Genomic DNA, 27,685 nt, shown 5'->3' with positions numbered 1-27,685 from the left:
TTGATTTTGTAATGTTTTGTATTTCATTATTGAAAAAAGTTGAAAAAGACATTTTGCAAGTGGTCATTTATTTCACGTTTTTACCTTTGAGGAATTTAAAGAATTAAGATCAATGGAAATAAAGAATTACCATCAATTGATATAAATTTATTGACTTGGTTCATCAAGAGTTAGTCTCAATTATAATTACAAATGTAATATTCACACCAAAAATATAGAAAAAATGCCTTGACAAAACCTTAATGTGATGAATAACTGAAGAACAAAACCTTAATGCGCTGGTAACTAATTGAAGAACAAAAACCTTATTGAGCTGGTAATATTAACAAGTTCAAAACCTTAATGAGCTGGTGACACTATTTGAAGAATACACAGACTATAGTGACACTTACAACCTTTACACCTTAATAAAAATTTTCTTGGTTAAATATTTTAAAGCACATTACATCAGTAATATTGATTATTGAGACATCCAGGGACAGTTTAAAGAAACAAAAAAAAAAAAAAAGGATTGTTAATTGTATATGAACACTGGAACCTTGAAAAAAATTAATATCCACCTTTGATATACTTCCTTCATGTGGAGAGAGAGAGAGAGAGAGAGAGAGAGAGAGAGAGAGAGAGAGAGAGAGAGAGAGAGAGAGAGAAAATTATTCTTAGGCAGACAAGATCACAAATTTAAAAGTAAGCTGGCAATCCATTAACTCCTAGGCATTTCTCAGTTTTCATACGCATAACTACCTCGTAAGGGTCCTTGTTCGTGACTAGTACTGTTAACAAATTGTTTACTCTCTACTTTATTCGCTATCTGTTCCAAACCCTCGGATTGCTTTTGGTTGTTTGTGATACGCCCTTAAAGTTCCCTGTAAATACTATTAAACTAGGCCTGAATTGCTCTGTTTTTGTGAGAGTCGTTCCATTTTCTGTTTTTCTTTACCTATTTAGTTTTTTCTTTACCTATTTAGTACCGAGAAAGTTTTTCGCCTTTTATTTTCGCATCCACCTTAGCTCTTATGCTTATTCGAACACATCACAAATTTCGCCCTCTAAGCACTCAGTTGCCACAGTATTAGACAGATTGTTGGAATTTCACTCAGTTGCCACAGTATTAGTCAGATTGTTGGAATTTAACTTCAAATTAAACTTTTCCTATTTTTGACTCATTTCTTAACCTATACCGAGTTTTCACTACATTATGATCTGACCAGGCAACTGGGATGCTTTGTTTTTTGTACCTTACAATCTAATTGTCTAACATAAATATGACCTAATCGAAATCCAGATTTCTTTTTCACATACTTTAGGCTTATGTGGTGATTTGTTAAAGAACATGCATCTCGATAACAGGATACTATCAAAATTACGCTTTTTTCAAGTGTAACAAAGCTGCGAGAAGAGGTTACTATCAGATTTACGTTTTTTCAAGTGTAAAAAAACCTTCGATAAGAGGTTACTAGCAGAATTACGCACTTTTCAAGTGTAACAAAGCCTTCGATAAGAGGTTGCTTCCAGATTTAGAACAGTCTCTTTGGCTTGTTATGCAGTTCCAGTTCCCTGCTAATATCAGATTTTGCAGGGTGTTTCTACACTAGTACAGTATAGCATTTTTGAACAGCTCTTCTCTTTCTAATCTTTTTTCACTACCAGAAGGTGGATAACCATTAACTGGAAATCAACTTCCATAAAGCTACATTTTGCACTGATTTACATTCATTTCCTTACCGAGAATCCTCACCTGCGACATTTTGTTCAACAAAATTTCAAACTATGAAATTAACAAGTTTAATTTGCTTGTTTATACTACACAAAACAATAACATTTATAGTGGATATTGACAACGTAAAAACAAAAAAAATATTACAAGTGGGTCCCTATTACCTATTTTAAACCGTTTTGTCACCGTCCCTGAAGCTTCTCAGGATTTTCCACTTTCGTCTCGACGTTCATCTTCAACCTCAGCTACTTAGCACTTGTCCTTTTCCAGCGTTATTCTGATGCTTGAGCAGTCGCTTGCCAGTATGATTTCGTGTGTTACCCTTTTTAACGTTGTTATTAATGCTGCATTTTTTCCTTTTGTTTTCGCAACTTCCATCGGTGATTACCGATTTTCTAAGTGTAGCATCAGTTTCTTGTTCTCCGTGTACTTGTACTAAAGTTGTTCCACTGACAGCAGGTTCAGCTTCCGAAAAGGGGATGCGAACAAAGGTCTCCCCATTACTTAATTGATCTGAAGTTAACTTTCTCCCTCCGTCGTGCCTTGCGCCGTTTTCCTTTCTTTGGCCGAGACTCTCCTAACCTAATTCTCCTGTCAACATTTTTATCACAGATGCTCAGGTTTCCATACGACTGTTGTTCATTTTCGTCGCCATTCTTTTCATTCGCACTTTTACGTTCGCTCCCTCCAAGATCCAGTGTCAAGATCCCACTGTCAACGAATTCAGCTTGGTGTCTTTGGTCGGAATTTCGTATCAGGAATTTCATTTGACAATTCTAAACCAGTTTATTTCGTGCTCCTTAGTGTTTACTTGTTGGGCGGGAAAAATTTGCAGGAAAACAGTCTAGTTTCTCTTAGTATTACAGTGCTTGTACGATGCATTTTAGGTTCGGACTTGTGTACCTTATTAGCAATTATGGTCATATAATAAAGTTTTTGGTAAAACAGAAACTAGTGAGAAGAAGACAGCTTTCATACCTTGCGTCATTATACCACGAAGAATGTTACGATTTTCTCTCTCTTCCTCTCCTCCAGATGTTACATTTTGCGCAACTTTGTATTACAGAAAGTGCTGAAGAACAAGTAAAATGGTATGTTATGGAAGGTAATGAATTTTTATTCTGCTCAAAAGGGTTCTCTTGAAAGTTTTATGTCCGTTTCAGGATTAACTAAGTAACTTTAGGAGAAAAGTCATTTTCATTTCTCTCACGACTTCATACGTTAGCTTTTTATATCTCCCATTGGCTTTCGGCTTCAAATTTGTTTATTCATCAACTTAATTGCTAAACGGAAAAAATAATACCCTTGTCATAGTTACAAAATGTGTATATTTAACCTCTGGCTTTGAGCCAGGTACTTCCAGCAGTCACGAAGAACAGGCTTACCACATGCAGTAATAATTTTGAGTAATTAACTTGACATGTCAGTTCTTGTTGACAAAGATCAAAAAACTTCCCCTGTTAAGACACTGGTGTCGCATTGTGTCGCATTAAAAAAAAAAAAAAAATTGGTCAGAAAGCTGACAAAGCAGGATACTTTGGTTGGCAAACTAAAATGGTTGGATACCATGGTTCGGTGAAGTTAAATGGTGAGAAAACTAGCAAAGCTGGCTAACATGTTACGGAAGTTATATGGGCTGAAAACTATGGGCAGAAAACAATGGTCACTTCATTCCAGAACTACCATTTTACGAACTACATAAACATGCAGAATAAAAACTTGTTACACCAATTAATTACTGAATCCCTATGTATTAAGTTTCATTAAGGAGCATTTTATGCCTTTCGAAGAGCGAGCTTCATAGCTGCAATTGCATCTTTACAACACTTATAAGAACTTCTGGCATTTGTGCTACTATATGGTAAATAATGGTCTTTCAAATACTGGAGCGTGTTCATGAATGGAAGACCTTTCTTGTGTGGGTATAATACAAGCGTATCGACAACTTTATCGTGAATCACACGCAGCTTGATTAAATCGCTTTCTAGCCCATGGCCAACGAGGATGGTGTTAGGACCCCAAAATGTCCGCAGTTTTCTATGAACGTCTTTCATGGTTGTTGTCACACCAATGAAATCTGAAGACTTGAGTCCTGAAAACTCTGTGTTGTAATCCAAAACTTGATTGTCAGGGATAACCACCGTTTCATAAACCACTTCACATTGGGTGTTTACAACTGACAGGCATCCCACTTCTATACCCCCTTCGGTGTAGACCATTTCAGTGTCAACAGCATAAGCCTGAAGAGATGTCACTGAAGAGTTGTCTTTAGTGAGAAGGAACCCAGTCATGTTGTTCATGTCCAGGGATTCATGGACATGTTGTGGGGCAATCTTGCAAGGTTTTGCTGTGGGTCCGCCACCGCAACATCTATACGGACCTCTTGGGTTTCTACTGTAGGGGTGGTAGCAACAAATTTCAGGCTGAAGAGCTTTGCCATTTTTTTGCACAGAATAAACTTGTCTACATCTCCTGCATTCCCGTGACAAATCGCCTGGCATCTGAGAATACCAATTTCTTGCGTTTGATATTACTGCTTGGCCTTCAACTCTTGGATGGGGACGTGGAAAGCTGAACTGGTGCAATAAGCGTTCAGAGAGGAGATGACGCTCGAGTTTTTTGTACTGGTCACCACAGTCCATTGCTTCTGGTCTGAAAAAAAAATTGGTATATAAATCTCGTATAAATCTCACTCAGAGTTCATAAAAATGTTGCTATATAAATCACACTGCGATTTCATTCCGTTTAACATTATTTACAACAAGAGCTGACCTTGTTTTCTTTTAGAAAGCTAAAATTAAATTCAATTTACACTGGAAGATTAATTTGATCAACTGCTCTCAGAAATAGGAAACTAATTTTGAAGTAGCACTGAAAACGCCATGCAGTATGGGGCCGAAAAATTTTTTTTAAATCAAACCCGTGTAAGGTTGAATATAGGTTGTAACACACTATAAACTAAGGCTCCGAGTTTTCAGTAGTACACATTGTCGACATCTATGAACCTCTATACATTTCTTCCGGCAATACTTTGTTTATTAACGTGAACGGCAGTAATGTAGGTCAGCATCTTGACTTGTACTGTGCGTGAATTTTGGGTATTTTTCCAGAACTGGGAGCCTTAATCCCTTGGTCTGATATTGAGGAACTTTGTAAAGTCTACTTATATTTTAGTTTTCATTGATAAAATTCACTTTCAGAGAATATCGACTTCGTTTTACATTTACCACGATTTCACTTACAGGGATTATCGACTTCGTTTTATTTTACCAAGAATACTTAACTTACTATTAACTATTATCACATTCAGTTCTTCGCCAGCTTTCCTTTGCTTGTACTTGGCCTTTTATCAGCTTCCCTTAATTCGTACTTGGGTCCTTTATTCTTACTTGGGTAAAACTTCCACTATTGCCGCGGCCTGGTTCCCGCCAGTCGCTGACTGGAATATTTACTGCTTTTAGTCAAAGTTTTTGTTATGTTTGTTTAGGTTTATGGTATTCGCTCAATTGTTTTACGTTCATCGCGAAGGGGCTGGTACTGAACACGGCGGCCATTTTGCATGCCAACTGGACGTAGCCAACCTTAGAAGGGTGGAGTAGAAGTTTCTTATACTTGGTCAATCGTAATCCTTTCTTTTTTTTTTTTGTCGCTGGTCTTCTTTCACCAGCTTTCTTTTTATTGTACCTGGTCTCTCTCCAGGTTTCTTTCATTCATAGTTGGTCTTTCCCCACCTTTTCCTATATTCGTACTTGGTCTTTTGCCAACTTTCTTTTTATTCATACTTGGTCTTTTGCCAGCTTTCTTTTTATTCATACTTGGTCTTTTGACAGATTTCTTTTTATTCATACTTGGTCTTTTGCCAGTTTTCTTTTTATTCATACTTGGTCTTTTGACAGCTTCCTTTTTATTCATATTTGGTCTTTTGCCATTTTTATTCATACTTGGTCTTTTGACAGATTTCTTTTTATTCATACTTGGTCTTTTGACAGATTTCTTTTTATTCATACTTGGTCTTTTGCCAGTTTTCTTTTTATTCATACTTGGTCTTTTGACAGATTTCTTTTTATTCATACTTGGTCTTTTGACAGATTTCTTTTTATTCATACTTGGTCTTTTGACAGCTTTCTTTTATTGGTACTTGTTCTTTCGCCGCTTTCTTCTGCCTGTTTTTCTTTAATAGCACTACCGTCTTTAGTTCATCTTTTTCTAAGTCTTCTATGTTTTTGGCATTCACCGTGATTTTTTATTTTTGTTTGTTTTTATGCGCATCCCCGAGTGGCTGGTACTAAAAAGGGGACCCATTTGGCACGTTAACTGGAAGATGCCGAACCTAGAAGGGTGGGCAATAGTACTTTCAAGTTTTACCCACACTTGTCCTTTCGCCAACATTTTAACTTGTACTTGGTCTTTCACCAACTTTCCTTTATTCATACTTGGTCTTTCGCCAGCTTTCCTTTATTTGTACTCGGTCTATAATCTTTGAAACTTATTTACAAAATTTCACCAGAGTTAGTTGGCAAAAGTTGACATTGGTACTCAAAACCAATCTTTTCGATATTTTTGTTTCTCTCTTAATTTAACTATACACAACCGAGACTTTCCCGTGGGAAATAACCTAGTAGAGTAGATACCACGTTCTCTAATAACAAAGGTGGCTAAGTCATGGTAGTACTTCACCAAGCATTATTGTTAAAGGCTTTATGCTGGCAATAAGGAGACATTTACTTTCCTGCGAGATATAACCCAGTATATTAGTACCTAATTTCTCCAACATTTGTGGCTACCCATGCGGTTCTTTCTCACTGCATTTAATGCTAGCAAGGAATAACTTTGTAAAACTAGTGTGGTATCTGATAATATTATTTGGTAAAATTTTACTTTTTAAAATTATTTTCATCGCATTTGCTGTTCTCAAATAAAAATCCCGATCCCGTCTTCGTGTAACTATAGTGGAATGCAATAATAAATTTGGTAAAACTCAACTTTAAAAAATTATTACTTTAGGCCATTCACAATTTGGGCATAAAAGCAATTTTCCCTTTTACTAAATTACGGGAAATGGAAATACCTTATTTTAAATTTGTGCTATTTATGAGTAGTCGTTTTGCACTGATGTTAGACCTGCGGTCACAGCTTGATAATACACTAGAATAACACACGGCCGATTACATTGGAAATTGGGTTTTTCCTGTACTTTTAATGTTACTGATGTTGATGGTGGCGGCGTTTATTGGCGGTCAATTATTATCAATCTCACATTTTTATCCAACAACGTTGGGGACCCTTTGAGGGCGCTGGGTTTTGGGTGGGGGGAAAACACAGGATGAGAGAGCGGACATATTGTTGTGCTGGCCACACTGGAATGGTTCCATGCACGCACAAGGTACCTGGGAGCCACATGTTCAAGAAGGGATCGGCCAGGGGAAGGGAAGGGAAGGGCAAATGGGGGATGGGGGAAAGTAGGGATGCATCAGGGAAGTGATGGAAACTCGCGAGTCATCTATTAAAAGAGAATCGCCTAAATAACAGGAAGTGGGAGGGAACGTTTGAGTGAGGAAGAGGGAGGTGGGAAATGGTGTAGAGATGGAGGGACATGGGAGTGAAGGGGTGCGAGAAGCTAACAGACGAAGAGGAATGGACAGTGGAGTGAGGAACAGACTGATGAAAGGGAGTGGGGGCAAAAGAGTGAAGAAGTGTGTGTGAAATCAGCCATAAGATCAAAGACATATGAATGAATGAAAATCTAAAGAACAAAGACGAATGAATGAAAAGCTAACAAGTGATATAGGTAAATGGTCTAGAGGGCAATAAATGTGGTATAAAAATGTGGGGTTATATGTAATACAAACAAAAAAACACATAATGTACATCACCATAACAGTAATGGAAATATCAATTTCCACGGCAACAGATCAAATGATTTGTACAATATTGTGAAATATGAAAGCGTAGAACCTAGTACTTTTCTTTAAACTGAATTTCGGTATAGCCTACAAAATTATATTTTCTGCGACCGTATTCTAGGGGTACAATCCATAAGTATACCTTAGTTTAACCAGACCACTGAGCTGATTAACAGCTCTCCTAGGCACGGCCCGAAGGATTAGATTTATTTTACGTGGCTAAGAACCAATAGGTTACCTAGCAACGGGGCCTACATGTTATTGTGGAATCCGAACCTTATTATAGCGAGAAATGAATTTCTATCACCAGACATAATATACATTCCTCTTATTCTTCATTGGCCGGTCACAGATTCGAACTGGCGGCCAGCAGAGTGCTGGCCGAAAACGGAACCCCCTCGCCCAGCTGGGCACTGGTACATTTCATAAGTTCACGGCACCTTTCAATTGTGTATGTACAAGCACCAGTTAGTGAAACAATAAAGTTCACCGAGTAATTGACTTTTAAATGAATAAAGCCTTCATTTGGAAGGCAGTCGTAGGCCTCTCAGCAATCAGAAACATTTGTTGTGCCGGGTTCGATGTAATCTTTGATTAGACTATAAATGTGTGAGAATTTGTCTTCGACCGACACAGCAAAAAAATACTCGGGTGTGTCTGCAATTCCCTAATTACCCACCGGCCATCGACTACGCTCCCAATGTTGTATTTCTCTTCCCAGGTTGACCTCATCTACTTTGACAAATGAAGGTCCTACTTTTACAAATACCAATTTGATACAAAAAGGAAGCAAAATGTCAAAATAGTCTCAACATCTAAACGGCCTTTTGAAAACCAGGTGTTCCGGAATAGTGAGCCGTAGAAATGGCACCTGTTTACGTTTTTCTGGCCAAGGGCATAAGACTTATCGCACATGTGGTTTCTTCCTCAATTTCCAGTCTACACTCACTGCCAAATTGGGGGCAAAAACACCAGTTTCTCTTAAAAGTCTGCTCTTGACACAAGTTAATATATTGTAATTACCGAAATAATAAGTGAATTCATAATATTTTCACACAATATTTTCACATGAAATGGGTAAAATTTCACCACACAAGATTTTCACATGAAATGGGTAAAACTTTCACCAAAATATTTTCACATGAAATGGGCAACCTTTCACCACACAACATTTTCACATGAAATGGGTAAACTTTCACCACACTATTTTCACATGAAGTGGGTAAACTTTCACCACTCAATATTTTCACATGAAATGGGTAAACTTTCACGAGTCCACTAAGTGGAGCGGGATGTAGACGGTATGGAATCTATCATTGTTCTGATATGAAGGGAATGAATCACTAGGGGTGATCAAAACACAGATTGGTATGGGTGAAAAGCCTGTTGATTAGTCGAGAGAAGTTTTGGGGGAAATGATGCATTTGAAACAAGACGCCAAAAATGATTCTTGAAGAATGTAGATAGGAATGTGGGAAATCACCAGAGATATGTAGAAACCTACCAACAAATTATTAAGGCAACAAGTTACAAAAGGATACCATCATAATATGAAACTCCACAATTTTCAAGTTATAAAGGGAACAAAGGTAACCTAACCTTTTCTAACCTAACCTTGTAGGCAGTGTTACTTAACGGGGGGGGTCCCATCCACCGGAAACCCCTTTAAAGGAATCCTATTATAAAGGAACGTTTACTAGCCTAGCCTAGCAGCCAGTTGCTTAGCAGGGTGGGGGCGGGGGGGGGTTGAATTGCCTAACCTTCCTTAACCTTACCTAAACTAACTCGGTAGACTGTGTTACTTAGCAGCTCCCGGATCCCCCAGTGAAGGTAAATTCTTGTAAAGGGAAGTATACTAAACATCCTTAACCTAACATACCTTGTTGCTCACAGTTACAATGGACACAACTAGAAAACAAGGGGTTTCCATAAAAGGGGGTATCGACAGTTCTTAAATGCAGATATATCATTAAGAACATTGAGTAACAAAGGAATGGGAAAAATTGGTATGTTGCCTACAGGGACATGCAATATGTGGAAAATGCAGGAAAAGATGCCTAGAAAAACAATGATGGGGAGGAAACTATGAAGTATTACAGAATAATGGGATATACTTGTTATAATGGAAATAGAGAAAAAAGGTTGGTCATCATAAAATACATATGAAAATATATACATAAACAAAAACAATGTTGTAGCAATATACAGCGGAAGATTAATGAAATAATATATGTCATCAATTGCGAACGGATTAATGTACATGAGTGGCAATGAAGAACGTGAAATAAAAGATTGCAAAATTCACAACTGCAAATAAGAAGGAATAACATGTACAGATCATGTTTGATATATTAGGTGGAAACCAAGTAATCCGTCAGTTTCCCTGTGTCAATGAAAATCGTCTGTCTCAGTAAGTCAGCCCACCTCCCTGTGGGATTCAGTCAGGAATAGGAAGAATAAGTATATAACAAAGCGTCCTAGCAAGATTTGAAACATGTAGGGTCGGCGGCAGTCGAACAAAAGGTAGAAGAAAACCAGTGGAGGAGCTATAGGGGAAAGGGGTTGGGGGTGTGGAGAAGAAGAACCTATTACAGAAAAACAGGAAATACTTTTGGTAGCTCCAAAAAACTGTAGAAACAGTTAAGTTAGAAGGAAATAGCCGGCGCGGAGCTACTAAAGATCTACCATACTTTTTATAATGGAAACAAAGAAAAAAAAGGTCATTAGGAAATACAGGAAAAAAAAAAGAAGTAGCGTTATAACAATATAACATGGAATATGATACTGTATAGCGATAATTGTCATTAGTTGGGACATGAACGATTGCAGACCAAGACAGGCAGGATGTAGGAGAGGTAGGAATCAATAAAGATGAAATAAAAGATTGCAAAACAAGACAGGCAGGATGTATATGAGGTAGTTTTCAAAGATGAAAATGGAAAGGTAGGAATTATTAAAGATGAAAATGGAAATATCTTAACTGAGGAAAGAATCTTAATTGAGGAAGAGTGGAAAGAATATTTTTCACAACTAGTAAACACAGATCGAGTGTGAAGAAGGCAACTTTTCCCTCCAGTAGAAAGACCAACAGCAAACATCAGAGAGTGAAGTCGAGAATAAAGAAAGGATATGTAAATAAAGCTGCAGGAAAGTCTGAGGTAACATTGCAAATGATTAAAGCATTGGGCAATCTCGGGAAAGAGTGGGTGCACACAATATTGGAAAACATCTGTGATGTAGGGGAAATGCCAAGGGACTGAAACGATACTTGGATAATTAAAATGCATAAAAAAAGGGGGAAATGCCAAGGGACTGAAACGATAATTGGATAATTAAAATGCATAAAAAATGGAGATATGTTAACCTATGGGAACTACGGAGGTATAAAGGTTTTGGAGCATGTATTCAAGTTACTAGCGAGAATAGTAGAAGGAAGGTCGAGTTGTTAAGATATACATGGGCAGCAGTGGGTTTAGAAAGGAAAGAGCACAGTGGATGGTATTTTTATAGGATGATTTTTATAGGATGACAAGTTCACGAGAAGTATTTAGAAGGAACCAGTTTAGTTTACAAAAGGAGTTATTTATTGGTGTTTGAGAGAGAGAGAGGAGTACTAGGGAAGAAAGTGGACATTGGAAAGACTGAGCTCATGATTAGTGGTAAAGGACATGAAGTTACCATTCAAGTGGAGGATGGTACAATGCTAAAACGGAACAATGAGTTTAACTACTTGGGATCAATAATAACAAGAGGTAGGAGATACTGAGAAAGCAGCGAGACACGACGAAATGGAGTCGTTTCAGACAAGAAAATGCCATTATCATCAGGCCTGTACTATTATTTGGAGCAGAAACTTAGGCACTTATGAGGAAGGCGGAGGGGCTGTTGGAAAGAACCGAGATGAAGATGGTAAAATGGATTGCTGGCTTATCACTACTGGAAACGAGGGAAAGCCAGGATATAAGAAGCATGTGTGGTATATGTAAAGGAGAAGGGTAGAGAAGCTCGTAAGCTCTTCACTGGGTGAGTCGGTAGAACTGAGAAATTCACTCTTCACTGGGTGAGTTGGTAGAACCGAGAAATTCACATCTCGCTATAACGTGGTTCGGATCACAATAAGCTGTAGGTCCCGTTGCTAAGTAACCAATTGGTTCTTAGCCACGTAAAGTAAGTCTAATCTTTCGGGGCCGCCCTAGGAGAGCTGTTAATCAGCTCAGTGGTCTGGTAAAACTAAGGTATACTCAACTTAGAGTAGCTCATCCGAAATACTATGGCCATGTAATAAGAGAGGAGGTGGAACCAATCAAGAGAACTAAGAACATGCCAGTGACGGGGGAGGTGTGTGGGGCGTCAGCGGATCAGATGGATGGATGGATGTGGTGAGGTGCGATTGGGGAGGGGGATTGGGGAGGAAGATGCAAGGAAGAGAAATAGAAAGTTGACTCATGCTATACAGTGGGACTAATGAGGTCGAAAGAACAAATAATCGATTGCAGAACAAAACGACAGCTGTAAACATGAACTAGGAAGGAATAATATGTAAACATCACACATGATTCCCATTTCCTCAACCATTAAAGAGCGTTCTCGATCCCTCCCTATCCCCAACTATTCCTCAAACTGCCATTTTCCTTTAGTATGAATGCTTGAGACGGTTTCCCTCACTTTGGGAGTTCATATTGTACAGTCAGGGAAAAGACTCCTTTTACACCGCTGCGTTCACTAGACACGGTAAATGGCAACGCCGCTTTTGTTTATGTAGTAGAAAATGTTGAAAATATGAATGAATTCTCTGTCTCAAAGGCAAGCCTTATTGGTGGAGACGTTTCCTTACCTGTTAGTATATATATACTTGATTATTTTAAAAGAAACAAAATGACTTGACATAGAAAAAAGTTTACGAACAAACTACAACGTGATTAATGGTTTTATACGTGATTTTTTATTATTATATAAGAAGTTGTATCAGAGGGAAATTACATAACGTAATATTATCATACACTTGCGTTTGGCTCTTGAGACTGACGTAGGAAATAGAGGAGGAGGGACGGGGGGTTGGGGGTGCGTGAGGAGGGAGGAGTTGTTAGTAAGGTAGCGACGATGAACTGTCGAAGCATGTATAGCTCCGTTTCCGATTTTTCTCCCAAATCCTAACCTTTTTGAAGCTAGTTCTGACTTTCCCATTAAAAGGATAAGTAATGTAGCTACAACGACTGAAAATATTGTGTTAATTCCGTCAAACTTTATAATAAAAGTGTAGTTTTCTTACTCCATTTCTTAACAGTGGTTTGCATTAGGATAAATTCAGTGTCTAATACCATAACCTTGACCAGTCCCTATTAAACAATCTTATTATGGCACAGTTTTAATCATAATTTATCAGCCACTTACTGTTGCCAAACGCTCTTTTACTTTCAATTTATACTTAATATTCTTTGTAGCATGGATACTGGAATATAGAATGCATACCTTTCTTGTTTATCATATACAAAAATTCTATTGAAGCCTATAATAAAATAAGCTTTGTCTATTTTCACTGTTGCACGCAAATTTCGTATGTCTTTAGTTCTTGGCTAAGACAAAATAAATATCCTTTTTAATACGAAAAAATCATTAAAAACAATTATTTCACACACACAAAAACAATTTGTTATTCTCACACACACACACACACACACACACACACACACACACACACACAATAATATATATATATATATATATATATATATATATATATATATATATATATATATATATATATATATATATATATATCAGTCATTTATATGTTGGCGTGTCTCTAAGGGATCAATGACCAGCACCAAGTAATTGAAGCATAATTGCTATTAAAGCTAATATTTGCGTCTCAGAGCCAAGAGTCATTGATGGTGCAGCCAACCACCAGACCATGAGTGGAATGTGACCTCCCATGATTTCATAGGTTCATATCATTGATGGTGCAGCCAACCATCAGACCATGAGTGGAATGTGACCTTCTATCATTGATGATGCAGCCAACCATCAGACCATGAGTGGAATGTGACCTTCCATGATTTCATAGGTTCATATCATAAGAACTTGGATCTGGATTCTGTTAATTGAGAAAAGTGTACTAATATCTAGCAGAGAGCATTTATTGCATACTAATATCGTGCATATTTCACAATAAACGCGTGGTCAACATCGCCGGATGAAGCTGTCAGTGGATTATATATATATATATATTAACTAGACGATACTTATCAAGCTATATATTTTCGGTGTTCCTCCCTTGATAGAGGCTGCCTGACTGGTTCTCGAAGCGTCCAAGACAGTAATAAGGAATGTTTGTTTTTCACGTAAATGCTGGAGCAATGGCATGACTTGGCTGTTCACTCATTAATATCATAAAAGAGTGCTGGCCACATTTAAGAAAGTAAATGAGCAAAATAAATTTATGTGAATGTCATTAAGAAGCAATTACATTCGCTGGATACTTGTGTGATTACATACCAACTCTCTCTCGCTCTCTCGTCTTGAGAAAATAGGTTGTGGACAATGAATGTGATTTTATAGTAATTGCATCGATATTTTTTTGTCACTCCCTACCTTCCCCTCGGAACAACTACTTTCTTCCAACCTTTCACCTTCCATCCACCTCCGTCTCCTGTGTCAGTCTCAGGAGCCAAATGACACTGCATGATGATATTACTGTAGGTAATTTCCCTCCTCTAAAGCGTTTTATATAATCCTGAGAAAATACACTTATAAGCCCACTTTTCACGTTGCAGATTGTTCACACAGTTTTTTTACCTCCGTATTTTAGTTTTTGTGAAATAAAGTATGTAAATATATGTTAACTGGTTTCCCCGACTGTACAATACCATAATTAGCTGATTATGTATTTATCTGACTGTCTCCCTCCGCCCCCCCCTCAAACTTTTCCCGAAAGTAGCTGCTCCACTTTTTAACAAAAGTCTCCCCCTGTATCAATGAGCATGCGCAAAAGCACTCCAGGGTGGCCAACATATATAACAACATATATTAGGCTAAAGGTTTGGTAGTTTCATCCTACATATTAAATGAGTATCACTGAAGTAGTGCGGATATAGTGTATTACTGGTGCTTAGTGAATGTTTAGTGTTTAGTGAGTACTTGGTGAATGTTTAGTTAGTGTTTAATGTTAATATGAGTGTTTTGTGAATGTTGAGTGCTTATGAGTGTTTAGAGTATAACGAGTATCAAGTGAGTGTTTAGTAGTACTTACTGAATGTTTAGTGTATATCAAGTGCTTAATGATTGTTTAGTGTATGGCGAGTACTTACTGAATGTTTAGTGTATATCAAGTGCTTAATGAATGTTTAGTGTGTTCAAGTGCTTAGTGAGTGCTTAATGAATGTTTAGTGTGTTTAGTGTCTAATGAATGTTTAGGATTGAGCGAGTGTTTCATGTTTAATGAATGTTTAGATTGAGTGTAGAATGCTGAGTGAATGTTTAGTGAGCGTTTAGTTTCAGTGAGTGTAGAGTACTCAGTGCGTGGTTAGTGTGGAGTGTTGAGTGTTAGGTTATGGTGGGTATTTAGTTAATGTTGAGTGTCTAGTGTGTGTGTTTAATTTTGTACATTACTGGTTAATGAATGTATGCAAAGAAAGGCCTGCTCTTTACAGGAATAATTTATGATTGACATTGTTTAGATCTGGATCCAAGAGTTGATGCTTAGGCCTTGACCGAACCGTTTAGTTCTGGATCCAAGAGTAGATGGTTAGGCCTTGACCGAACCATTTAGATCTGGATCCAAGAGTAGATGCTTAGGCCTTGACCACAATGGTTGGAGTGCTGCAGTCAACCTGTTTTTGTGAAATTGGGTCAATTAATATTAATAATAATAATAATAATAATAATAATAATATTAATAATAATAATAATAATAATAATAGAGCCTTGATGGCTTGGTCGGTAGAGCAGCAGCCTAGGACTTCATAGAGGTCTTTGGCGCGGGTTCAAATCTGCAGCTGACCGGTCAGAGAGGTGGACACTTTGCTTTCAGTGTAGACACCCCGGGATTACGTATGTAATCAACGGATAGGTTTGCTGAAAGCAAACGGGTGTTATAGATTAATACACACAAAAAAGGCCACTCCAACTTATAAAAAAAAAATTAACAAGACACCTCATACGTCTCGATCTGTCGACCTAACCGCCCTGTTCTCCTTGCTGCTGGGAGAAAGGGAGCTGGGGATTTGGTACAATACATGTGCACATTCGTTACCGGGGTCTGGGCGATGTCAGGCAGGGCAGCCGATCAAGGCTACGGCCTACCCCAACGCCAAATCAAAGTCCTTCAAAAAGAAGGCATCGTGCTTACCCCATATAAAAATGGGAAAAAGCACGTTAAACCGAATAACAATAATGATAATAATAATTAGTAAAAATACTAACAGTAATAATCAATATTCGAGACTGCGCTGAACTAATATAACAGTAATAAAATAAAATACAGATATTAGTAAAATAATAAATATTTGATTATACAGATTAAAAGAGATTAAATGCAAAATTCTTTGCTTCAGCTACATAGAACAGACATCAGAAAGAAATATATTACAGTCGGATAGCTATGGAAAGGGGGAGGGGGAGTATTGTCTTACTTTTCAAGTCGTAATTTGATGAGCTCTTTTCAAAAATGTTAGTTACAATTTTATACGGCGTATGTCGTGAAAAATATTGGATCCGTTTTTCTCGACAATCCTTCACATTGTTCAGGATGAGCCGGGGGGAATAATATACTTTAATATAATTCGAGTACCTTCTTTAGTAAAATATAATTACCACATTTATATAATTCGAGTACCTCCTTTAGTAAAATAACCTTACTAATACCCATGTATTTATTTAGTAAAATAACCTTACTAATACCTTATGTATAAATTTTGAAAGGGAACAGAGGTGACGAGGCATGCAGAGGGGGCGATATGCGTTTTTCTCGAAGGCATACCTCAAGGGGCGATATGGATATTTCTCGACGGCATACCTCAAGGGACGATATGGATATTTCTCGACGGCATACCTCAAGGGGCGATACGGATATTTCTCGACGGCATACCTCAAGGGGCGATATGGATATTTCTCGACGGCATACCTCAAGGGACGATATGGATATTTCTCGACGGCATACCTCAAGGGACGATATGGATATTTCTCGACGGCATACCTCAAGGGGCGATATGGATATTTCTCGACGGCATACCTCAAGGGACGATATGAATATTTCTCGACGGCATACCTCAAGGGACGATATGGATATTTCTCGAAGGCGTACCTCAAGGGGCGATATGGATATTTCTCGACGGCATACCTCAAGGGACGATATGGATATTTCTCGAAGGCATACCTCAAGGGGCGATATGGATATTTCTCGAGGGCATACCATTGAGGTGAGTAAGATAAGAACTCTCAAAAAGTCGTCACCTCCCAAGCCAAATCGTTCATTTTAGAGTAAAGAGCTGGTTCATTTAGTACGGAAAATTAATCCCTTCGCTTAGTCGCATGCCATCAGGGACTTGGTTCCCATCGCGACCGCGTACATTTTGTTTTAGAGCGCCACTCACATATAAATAAATCCAAATTCCCTGGAGGAAAATTTCTTTCAAGAAAAGTTCCCGAAGAGTCGCTAACAGTGTAGCCACAACTTTGTTTTCTAGATTTTAGGAGAGATGCTATTATCACTGTGCCACAAATTCTTATCGGCTCGTTTAAATACATGGGCTTGGCACACTTCAGGCTCTTAAAGTACAGGGCTTGGAACACTTCAATCAAGTAACAGAACTTGAAAAGAACTCCGTGACTTAAAAACGATAAGGCTTTGTCATGTTCGAAACCTTTCCGATCCCGATGCACTAATACTGTGTAAATTCACAACAATTATGTGCGGCGTCGATCCCGATGCACTAATAGTGTGTAAATTCACACCAATTACGTGCGGCGTCAATTGTGCGAATGATTAGAATTACAACCATTTTGCCAAATATTAGTCTTGGGTGAAATTTGAAATAACGGAAAATTAGTAAGCTCATGAAATACGACTCGTTTTCATTGGTTCTGAAGTAAGATCCAAATGAAAACCCGGTTTATTATTGGGCGATTTCAATCGTATTCAAAAAGAGGCCTAGTTACATGGTATAAACGTTTCGCCTTGATTGATCTGATGAGTCGCACAAATTAGTTCAAAAAACCCGAGTCACCAAGACGGGGGTATACGCCCCGCAAATGATGTTCGCCAACCACAACAAACCAATGTGACGTAATGATGTACAAACGCACTCATGGGAGCTTAGGAAATCACGGGAAAGCTGAAATTGAAACTTAGAAAAAATCTTCAATTTACATAAATATAACTTTTTAATGTGATACTAGTTTGCGAGAATTATATAGTTTTTTCTTTATTATTTCTAATGAAGGTTCTAAATAATAAAAGCCAGTGTAGGGAAGTTCGGACCGGAAACGAACATTATCCTCCAGAGTGGGGGCGACTTAAATTTCTTCGCCAAAGACATTTGAAAGAAAAAAACTAAAGACCTATTTAACCAAATGGTCTACGACCCTTATTCACAAGCATTATGAAAATAAAATTGATATGACCTGATATGACCACGGGATTAACTATACTAGCATTATAATGTAGCCCAAGAAGATATGAGACAAACAAGATTGCACTTTTGCTCTAACAGCTAACATTTCCTCAATGTTAAGTTAGACAAAAGGTTTTCATTCAGTAGTGGATTACGTCTGGACTTGTACTTACAGATAAAGATTGAAATCGATGGAACTTTCCCCGTGCAATTTCTTGATATGAGGTTCATCAGCAGGTTCTGATATTTTCTTTGCACTAAAATGTACAGACTCTGTTATGGTTACCACCAAGGAGCAAAGGCTTATATATGAGTCGACTCGGTGATTCACAACGTAATGAATGTACAGGTTGCTCACGTTTGCTTCACCACAAACCTATACGCGTTCCGTATGACGGTTTCATCTACGTTCGTATACGAGACGTCACTATTGCTTATTACTCCACAATGTGTGCCAGTCAGGTATGGCCTTGCATTTGCCTCTGTAAAACAAGACAAAAGCAGTTCGTAGATGTGTTTTTGGGTTTCTCTTCATTGCCATTACAGTACGTACAGTACTTACAGCCCCCTTTTTTTTTTTTTTTTATTTCAGGTACAGTTCTAAGACCTGTTCATTTCGTGTCAAGGATCGTTACGGGTATTGATTTTTAACCTTTGCATGCGTAACAACGAATCTGCGTCGCAACACATACACACGCATATAGTATGTATGTATGTATGTATATATGTATATATATATTTAAATATATATAATCATATAATTATATAATATATATATTATATATATATATATATATATATATAATATATATATATATATATATATATATATATATATATATATATATATATATATATATACAAAAACACGTATTTTGATATACATACATATACATATATAAGCATTAAGCCACAAACGTCCTTTAATATCCATTTCACTCTACCTCGGGAATAAGCGAGTTGGATAGTAAAGCACGTTTGTAGCTTAATGCTTGTATATGAATCACGGTGATGTGATAAAAATTCACACGCACACACACATATGTGTGTGTGTGTGATTACTTATTGACTGGAAAAAATTATAGGCAATGAATCTAGTTTCTTTAAGTATTACAGTACTTGGATGATCTATTTTGAATTCGAACTGTAGCTCTTATCATAAGATTTATTTTAATGCAGAGGCCAATTATCTCGAAAAGTAATGTTGTTGTACCTTCACCACGAACTGTTGAGTGGATAGCTTTCATACTTTGTCAATATACCTCGAAGAACATATTCTCTCTCTCTCTCTCACAATGCTGGAAATCAAATTTTGTCCACCCTTCTATTAATGAAAAGGTGCTAAATAAAATGTGAAGTGATGTTTTACAGAAGTTACTGAATTTTATTCTGCTTAAAAGGGTTCTGTTGAATTATTTACGTCTGTTTCAGGATAAACGTAACCGTACGTAACTTCAGGAGAAAAGTAACTTTCATTTCTCTGACGATTTCTTGTTAACTTTTTATCTCCTTCCAATTTGGTGTTCTGCTTTAAAATCCCCCCCCCCCTTACTGCTCCTCTCATATTTCGGCTTCTGTATCGAACACATACAGACTCCAGCAGCGCATCGAACTACCCAACATAGACTGCACCGTCATACGAATTGGATTTCGAGCTCCCTTCCTTCCATTACCTGTTATGTCATCTGCCTAGCGGCCTTTATTGGTCTTCCTCTGCAGCAGAACATTATCCTTATCTCATCATTTTACAAAATCAAAATTGTGACTTTTTTTCCTGTGACTATTTCTGGCCACCTTGTAATCAAGGGTCCTACAAGTTACTCATAGGAATATGCATCTGAAATTGTTGAAGTATGATAATCATTAACCCTTGCTTATTTTAGTGGACTGGGTATGTAACACAAGTTGTATTACTGAAACGAAGGTCATCAGAATTCATGAATAAAACTAAGCATTTAAAAAAAAAAAAAAGATACATCATTTCACCCTTATTAACCCATCACCACCTCGTATTTCCACATTGCCTACCGTCTGACATTTGTCACTCATACTGTGTAAGCAGTTCACCTTTATAACTTGGTTCAACAGTCCCTTTGTACATTCCTACCCAGGCTTCCATTGACGCTCCAGATTTCCACGCATTGTTTTGCACACATTTGGCTCTCTTCCTTGGTTCACCTAGTCTGTGATCCCTTCCCCACTCTTCATAATCGAAATTAAATACTCGCAGTTACCTGTGGAAATGCCAGCTCCACTTCCCAATATACTTTCCTGTTTACCTATACTTGTTCTTTTCCTGTTTACCTATACTTGTTCTTCTCACCGGGCCTATGTCTGCACCTCAGAATGCTCATTTCATCACTTTCTTTTGCATTTAGATTTCTCAGCACAACCACCTTTTGCATATTTCCAAACCCAGTTTAGAATAAGTCCAGACTCGCCTAACAGGACCTTTCACTCTCATGCCTTTCCGTTTCTGGTCCTTGTGTGCTTAGAATCGGCGTTTTTCTACTGCAGTGCTACCTATCCATTTAGTCTTCAACTTACACTTACTCAGATTCACAATTTTCCTACTGCAACACTGCTTATCGATTCACTTTTCAAACTAGAGATTTACAAAATTTTGCCACTGCAACACTACCTATTCATTCACTCAGACTTCAGATTCACAAACTTTTGCTATTGCAACACTACCAATACATTCACTCTTCAGACTGAGAACCAAGAATTTGGTAATGCAACACTACCTATCGATTCACTCTTTGGAATTGGGAGTAGCAAAATTTTGCTACTGCAACACTACTTATCCATTGTCTTCAGACTTAGTCATTTGTATTCATTCACCTGCCTGCCGAGTCTTCCAGACATTGGAGGACTACCCGACATAGCTCTACATTCATCAGTTACCCGAGAAACTGACAGGGCTGAAGCCATGAACTTCGAACACCAAACGCAGAGAGGCGAGAATCCTGTCATTTCCAATTGCGACATGGCACAAGATTAAAGTGTGGTTACTTTTGGCGCATTTTTTCCCACTTTGTGTGGTCCACAAACCCTTCACTAGATGGTCTGACAATATTTGTACTTCTAAAAATTGACACTTCACTGGTAATATATATATATATATATATATATATATATATATATATATATATATATATATATATATATATATATAGAGAGAGAGAGAGAGAGAGAGAGAGAGAGAGAGAGAGAGAGAGAGAGAGAGAGAGAGAGAGAAATTTCAATGTCTAACGAGAATGGAGAGAGAGAAAGACGGGTAGCTGTTTGGGGAAGGTCAAAAAATATAGACAAACGAAATTAACAGAGCGCGCTATTCGCGATTATGTTTTAGAATTCCTGGTGTGATTCAGTGTCGGAGAATGCGCAATGGTCTCAAAACCCTGTAGGTCGAGGAAAGTGAGTATAATGTGAAAATGCCATAAGGGAATCAGACAAAGTAGACTGTAGGGAGACAAAAAACCGTCCAAGTAAAATGAAGTAAAAGATAATTTAGAGGAATTGAGCATCTGAAGAATGCGGACGGATACAAATTACGATTCTCCAACTTACGTCAGCTTTTGAATGATTCTTTAAACAGCAAGGTCAGTATTAAATGTCACCTATTCGGTTAAAGTGTCTATTTTTGAAAATTCATAAGCGTATATTGGATTACATTAGTATTACATATTCGTAATTGTAATTAATTTTCCTGAAGGATCAGTAAGCTTATAAATATACATTGGATTACAATGGTAATATGCATTTTTAATTGTAATGTATTTTCCTAAATTGTAATGTGCTTTTCTTAGTGAAGGTATCGTAAAAAAAAAAAAAAAAAAGCAAGTGTTAGAATGTACGAACTCGAATACTGTATGACAATGTTAATTTTCTCCTATAAATGTTAATGAAACTCTCTCAAGTAATATAGTATTTAAAAGAAAATGAAAGTTATCTTCGTTCATTCTAAGTTGTCAGTAAAGGGTACGCTTTCGCTTTCATTTAAGTACATTTACCGTTGGTGTCGACTGATGTTTACTATCACTATCGACTCGAAGCTCTTGGTACGACACTCTTTACACCATTCATGCTAACAGACCATCTGGGTTAAAAGACTGTCAATGATAAGTCGGATGTCTGAATGTATTTCTGAAGTGATACCAACAGGAAGAGAGAACGTGTAAGGGAAAGGACCATTGAACTTCCATGTCATGCTCACTAAGGGCAGTCATTTAAGGGAGTGCTTCCTTGCCGTACAATACTTTAATAATTGTCTGGCAGTTTTCTTCTCGTCCCACTCGACTTCCTCTTCTCTTTCAGCATGCAAGACCGCACACACTAACTCACTCACGCAGAAAGAGACAGTTATTTAAATATCGGATCGTCTTTGATGGGCAGTAGTCTGTTCTTGAAGGGGAAATGCACTGATTTCAGGTTATTTTCTTCTTTGCTTACAGTAAGCTGAATGAAAGCTCTACGACTGGTTAGTCAATCCCTCGTGTTCTTTCTCGCGGCCAACATCGAATACCCGCCTCAACGACACATTTAGGGAATTACTGTGCTGTGGGATGGAATTGCACCTTTCACTCTCTCCAAAAATCGATTCATAATGCAAGGGGGGAGGGGGGGTGGCTTCCTCCTGTTATACAGCGTTATTTTCCACGTGTAGGCCTCAATGACCTAGTAGTCGAAGCAGATGACCTTGGTAATTCTGTAGTTGTGGAATACCATGTGGACGATAGATGGAAATTTCAGAGCAGCGTTGTCGTCTCGTCTTTTCCCGATACCATTTGAACAATAGATGGCACAGTTAGATGGAATGTTCGTGCAGCAGTGGTAGTCTTATTGCTAATATTACCAGGCATGTTGCTGGTATGCAAACTTATGGCCTAGTTCCAGACGGTCTGGAAAGCGGTCTATTCTTTATTGTTTTGGAAACGATAGGCTTATTTGTTACAGGGTTCAGCAGCACTGATTTTTTTTTTTTTCTGATTATTTTCCTATTACAGATTTGGTAGTATTGCTGGTGGACTTCTCTATTTCCCATTACACTTTTGGTACTGGTGAACTTGTCTTCATTTATCGTTTATTTCCCCACTACAATTTGGACTTCTCTATTTCCCATTACACTTTTGGTACTGGTGAACTTGTCTTTATTTATTTCTTTATTTATCGTCTATTTTCCCATTACATTTTGGTACCCATGCTGTTGGACTTATTTTTTTTATTTACTTATTTTTTTTATTTATCCCGTCTATTTTTCCCCATTACAATTTTGGTACTGATGGACTTGTCTATTTTCCCATGAGAGAGAGAGAGAGAGAGAGAGAGAGAGAGGGGTTGTGCGTGTTTTTGGAAAATTAGCATTTTATTACAGTACACCTTTTTGCCTTTGTATTGTTTTGAATTTCACTTTATATTTATTGAAAAACTTAGTTTTTGCAGTTGGTCTATTTACGTTTCAATCCTGGAGATAAAAGAATCAGTCGACGTAAATTTATTGACTGGTGTTCAGGAAATACCTTAAAATTTAATATTCAGTTGATATGGTAAGGAACAGTCTTGACGACCTTAATGAGGAAGCTGACAAAATTACGTCGTATTGTCCTACTTTTAAGTGGACAAGTACACGAACTAAATGAGGGAGCTGGTAATATTAAGCGACAATCAAGTCCTTTTTAGTGGACAGTTTTACAGCTAATAAAAATAATACCTTGACTGGTACAGTATTCTAAGGAACACATGAACACAGCTAACTGATATCAGTTAAGTATACAGGGCAGTTGAATTTATTGTATATGAGTGACATACACGTTTAGTAAAGTATACAGGGCAGTTGAATTTATTGTATATGAGTGACACACACTCTTCAGGCATATGCAAGGAACACTACATGAACACAGTTAAGACAGGGCAATTGAATTTATTGTATTTGAGTGATATATACATGAACACAGTTAATACAGGGCAATTGAATTTATTGTATTTGAGTGATATACACGAACGAACGAAGAGAGAGAGAGAGAGAGAGAGAGAGAGAGAGAGAGAGAGAGAGAGAGAGAGAGAGAAGAGAGAGAGAACTTTTTTACTGATAACGTTTTCTGTGTGAGAGAGAGAGAGAGAGAGAGAGAGAGAGAGAGAGAGAGAGAGAGAGAGACCCACGTATTGTTTAGCGAGACTTAAATCAGGAAAAAAAATATTCCACTGATAAGGTATTCTAAGGGATAAACAAAAAAAAATAATTTAATATTAATGACACTGTCATCCACAATCATTATACAACATTTGCATACGTACAATTATATTAATAAAAACCTTTGGAAAATGTCATCATCCACAATCATTATTCAAATTTATCATCCACAATCATTATACAAAATTTGAAAAGTACAAATATTAATAAAAATACTGGGCATCACAATATTTCCTTACAAAACAAAATTGTGGTAATATTTATTCATTGTAAACATTTACAGTTGTGGCTTACAATTACCAACGCTAGATTACAGTTAACTGCCATGACAATATTTCCACCACGCTAGATTACAGTTAATTGCCATGACAATATTTCCATCGTGATTTTGACGGTAAGGAATAAGAAATGTTACTACTCTTACTATGAGAAATTTTCAACGTTAAGGAATAAGAAATGTTACTACTATTACTATGAGAAATTTTCAATCATTTAAATGTGCCGAATTGTTTGAACCTAGTTGGACATAATTCACACAAATTTTTGAATCTAAGTTATACACAGTAGCCGGTCTACATTACACGGTAGCTGTCGAATGTGCATCTTGCCTGCAGGAACATTATTTTGGTTGGACATAGGTTATACATGGTAGGTGTCGAAAAGTGCACCTTTGCCAGCAGCAATATTTCGGTTGGACCCAAGTTACGTGTATAGCTGTCAATTGTGCATCTTTGCCTGCAGCAACATTATTTCAGCAACATTATTTCGGTCAAGTCAAGAAATGTTTGGAGTTTGCTCGCCCTTATGACCTAAATTCAATAAAAAAACACCAAAGGCAATATTTACGAGTAACCGTTATATGACCTACATGACCAAGGCTTCAGTGCGAATCTATCTAGATCTTTGCTCAAAATACATGGTTTCCTCTTTAATGTTATTTTAAAACCGAATACCTTGGTACAGTAAGATGACTTTTCAATATCATTAGTTTACATAATATAACTTTTCAATACGATTAGTTTACATAATACAATCAAGCACATGGCAACACTCAAATGTAACAATCACTTGACTACACATACACATTGCCTAATAATGTCGTTAGCTACAACTTCAACACATTCACCCAAGGGTCTTCTCGGCTGTTTAAATTTTCTCTCGCAATTTTACTCTAAATGCAATACCAAGTAAATTCTTTAGGCCGTGGCTTTGCTTACTTTTTTCGGCATTTTTCTCTAATTGTAGGATCAAATGAATTCTGAAGACCTTTGGCTTGTGTAGTTGTTTCATTAACCTTTTTTAAAGCAAGTTTCATAGCTACTACTGCATGTTCTGTAACGGTTTCTTTACCGGTTGTATTAGAAGTACTAGCGGATCGTAAACGTTTCTCTCTCAAATACGTTAACTCTATCAAATACTCTGGGAGAGCGGGTGGGAGACTTTTCTTGTGCGAGTGTAAGTCCTGTGAACTAGCACTTACTGGGGGAGGTTTCGTGTGCGAGTATAAGACCTGTGAACTAGCCATAGCACTTTCTGGGGGAGGTTTCTTGTGCGAGTATAAGACCTCTGAACTAGCCAATGGTAATTGTTTCTCTTTCGAATAATGTAATGTGTTCGTGGATAGACAACCTTCCTGACGACCCTCCTTGTGCAAGTATAAGACCCGTGTATCCACAACTTTATCATGAATCACACGCAGTCCGATTAAATCTTCATCTAACCGATGGCCGACTAGGATAGTGTTAGGGCCCCAAAGGTTCTGCAGTACTTGATGATCGTCTTTTATGGTGGATGTTACACCGATGAAGTCTCTATACCCGAGTCCTGTGAACTCGGTGTTGTAATCCAAAATAGGATTATCAGGAGCAACCATTGTTTCATATACCACTTTGCATTGCATGTCAACAACTGACAGGAATACAACTTCTAAACCCCGTTCTGTGTATATCATTTCTGTGCCAACAGCGTAGGCTTCACGAGATGGTACTTTGTTGTCCTTGCTTAGTAAGAACCCAGTCATTTTACTCAAGTCTATCTCATTATTGACGTGTTGTATGGCAGTCCTGCAAGGTTCTGAGTATTCGTTGCCACCGCAACACACATACAGATTGCGTTTGTTTAAGCTGTAGGCATGGTAATGGCAAGTTTCAGTCCACCTACTGCTGTCAGCTTTGTTGTAGTACACTTTACATCTACTGCACTTCTTTGTCAGACCACTACCTACCACATACTTATTTCCTACATTTGATATTACTGCTTGGCCTGGAAGAATTGGATGGGGACGTGGAAAGCTGTACTGGTACATCAGGGGTTCAGTGAGGATGTAACGCTCAAGGTTCCTGTACTGGTCACCTCCAGAGTCCATGGCCTTAGTCTGTAAATAAAAAGCAAATTCTATATAAGCTTTCTTTAAACAAGTTTCCTAGAATATTGTTGATATCAGATCATGTTCGCTACTACAGCGATTACTAGTTTTCCTTTTAATAATGTTTTTGGGGGAGGAATATAGAATTGAGGCCATTTTGAAGGAAGAATATAGAATTGAGGCCAGCGGCCAAGCACTGGGACCTATGAAGTCATTCAATGCTGAAAGGGAAATTGGCAGTACATGGTTTTCAAGGTGTAACAGGAAGAAAGCTTTGCAGTTGCACCTTGAAACAATTATTGGAAGAGGGGAGAATATGAACGGAGGTAAAATGGGGAAAAAAGAGAATATGAACGGAGGTGAGGTAAAAGGAATGAAAGGGTGCAGCCTGGGGTTAAGGGCACGCTGCAAAACTCAGGGCTGGCGCGGAAAGAGAGAATACGAGCGAGGGGAACGTAAAAGGTATGTAAGGGGTGGTGTAGAAGATTTGTAGAAGATTTTTAGATTAATTTTTTACAGGGTTTTCCGAAAATGTCCACTCATCTGAACGTTCTGACACACATCTAGTTCCGTATAGTGATATGGACCGTTTTGTTTCGACGTTTTGCGTTTCTATTAAAAATTTAGAACTACAGTTAATAGTACGGTATGAAGTAACGGTAGGTATGGTACAGCATCATATGCAGGGGTGTATCTCAATATTGATCACCATTGTAAGCGCATCACAGGCAGTGTGTCCTCGTACAGTATATTTGCTCTTGGTTTTCAAAAAAATTCCACGGTCCCTGCACGCTTGTTTCACCGGCGATACTAAGCATATTTAATATATATTTATATATTACATATTCATCAAGGGAACATTTTGTTTACAAGTGAATTCTAGGTCTGCCTTTCCATTAT

The 27,685-nt window shown here is 37.7% G+C and overlaps 2 long non-coding RNA genes across 2 annotated transcripts in view; one reads left to right on the top strand and one right to left on the bottom strand.

The window, feature by feature from the left end:
* The window catches only part of LOC136850697 (uncharacterized), a 553,838-nt gene that overhangs the window by 134,671 nt on the left and 391,482 nt on the right, over nucleotides 1–27,685 (top strand). The gene's annotated exons all lie outside the window — the stretch shown is intronic.
* On the bottom strand, nucleotides 133–18,541 carry LOC136850690 (uncharacterized). The gene is made up of 2 exons (XR_010856689.1): nucleotides 18,401–18,541; nucleotides 133–4,366 (listed from the first exon to the last, which is right to left on the bottom strand). It is a non-coding gene; the product is annotated as an uncharacterized lncRNA (long non-coding RNA).

Source organism: Macrobrachium rosenbergii, chromosome 22 (assembly GCF_040412425.1).
Source record: "Macrobrachium rosenbergii isolate ZJJX-2024 chromosome 22, ASM4041242v1, whole genome shotgun sequence".
NCBI lineage: Eukaryota > Metazoa > Arthropoda > Malacostraca > Decapoda > Palaemonidae > Macrobrachium > Macrobrachium rosenbergii.
Note: the sequence above shows the minus strand (reverse complement) of the source record. Positions and strands in the feature narration are given on the sequence as shown.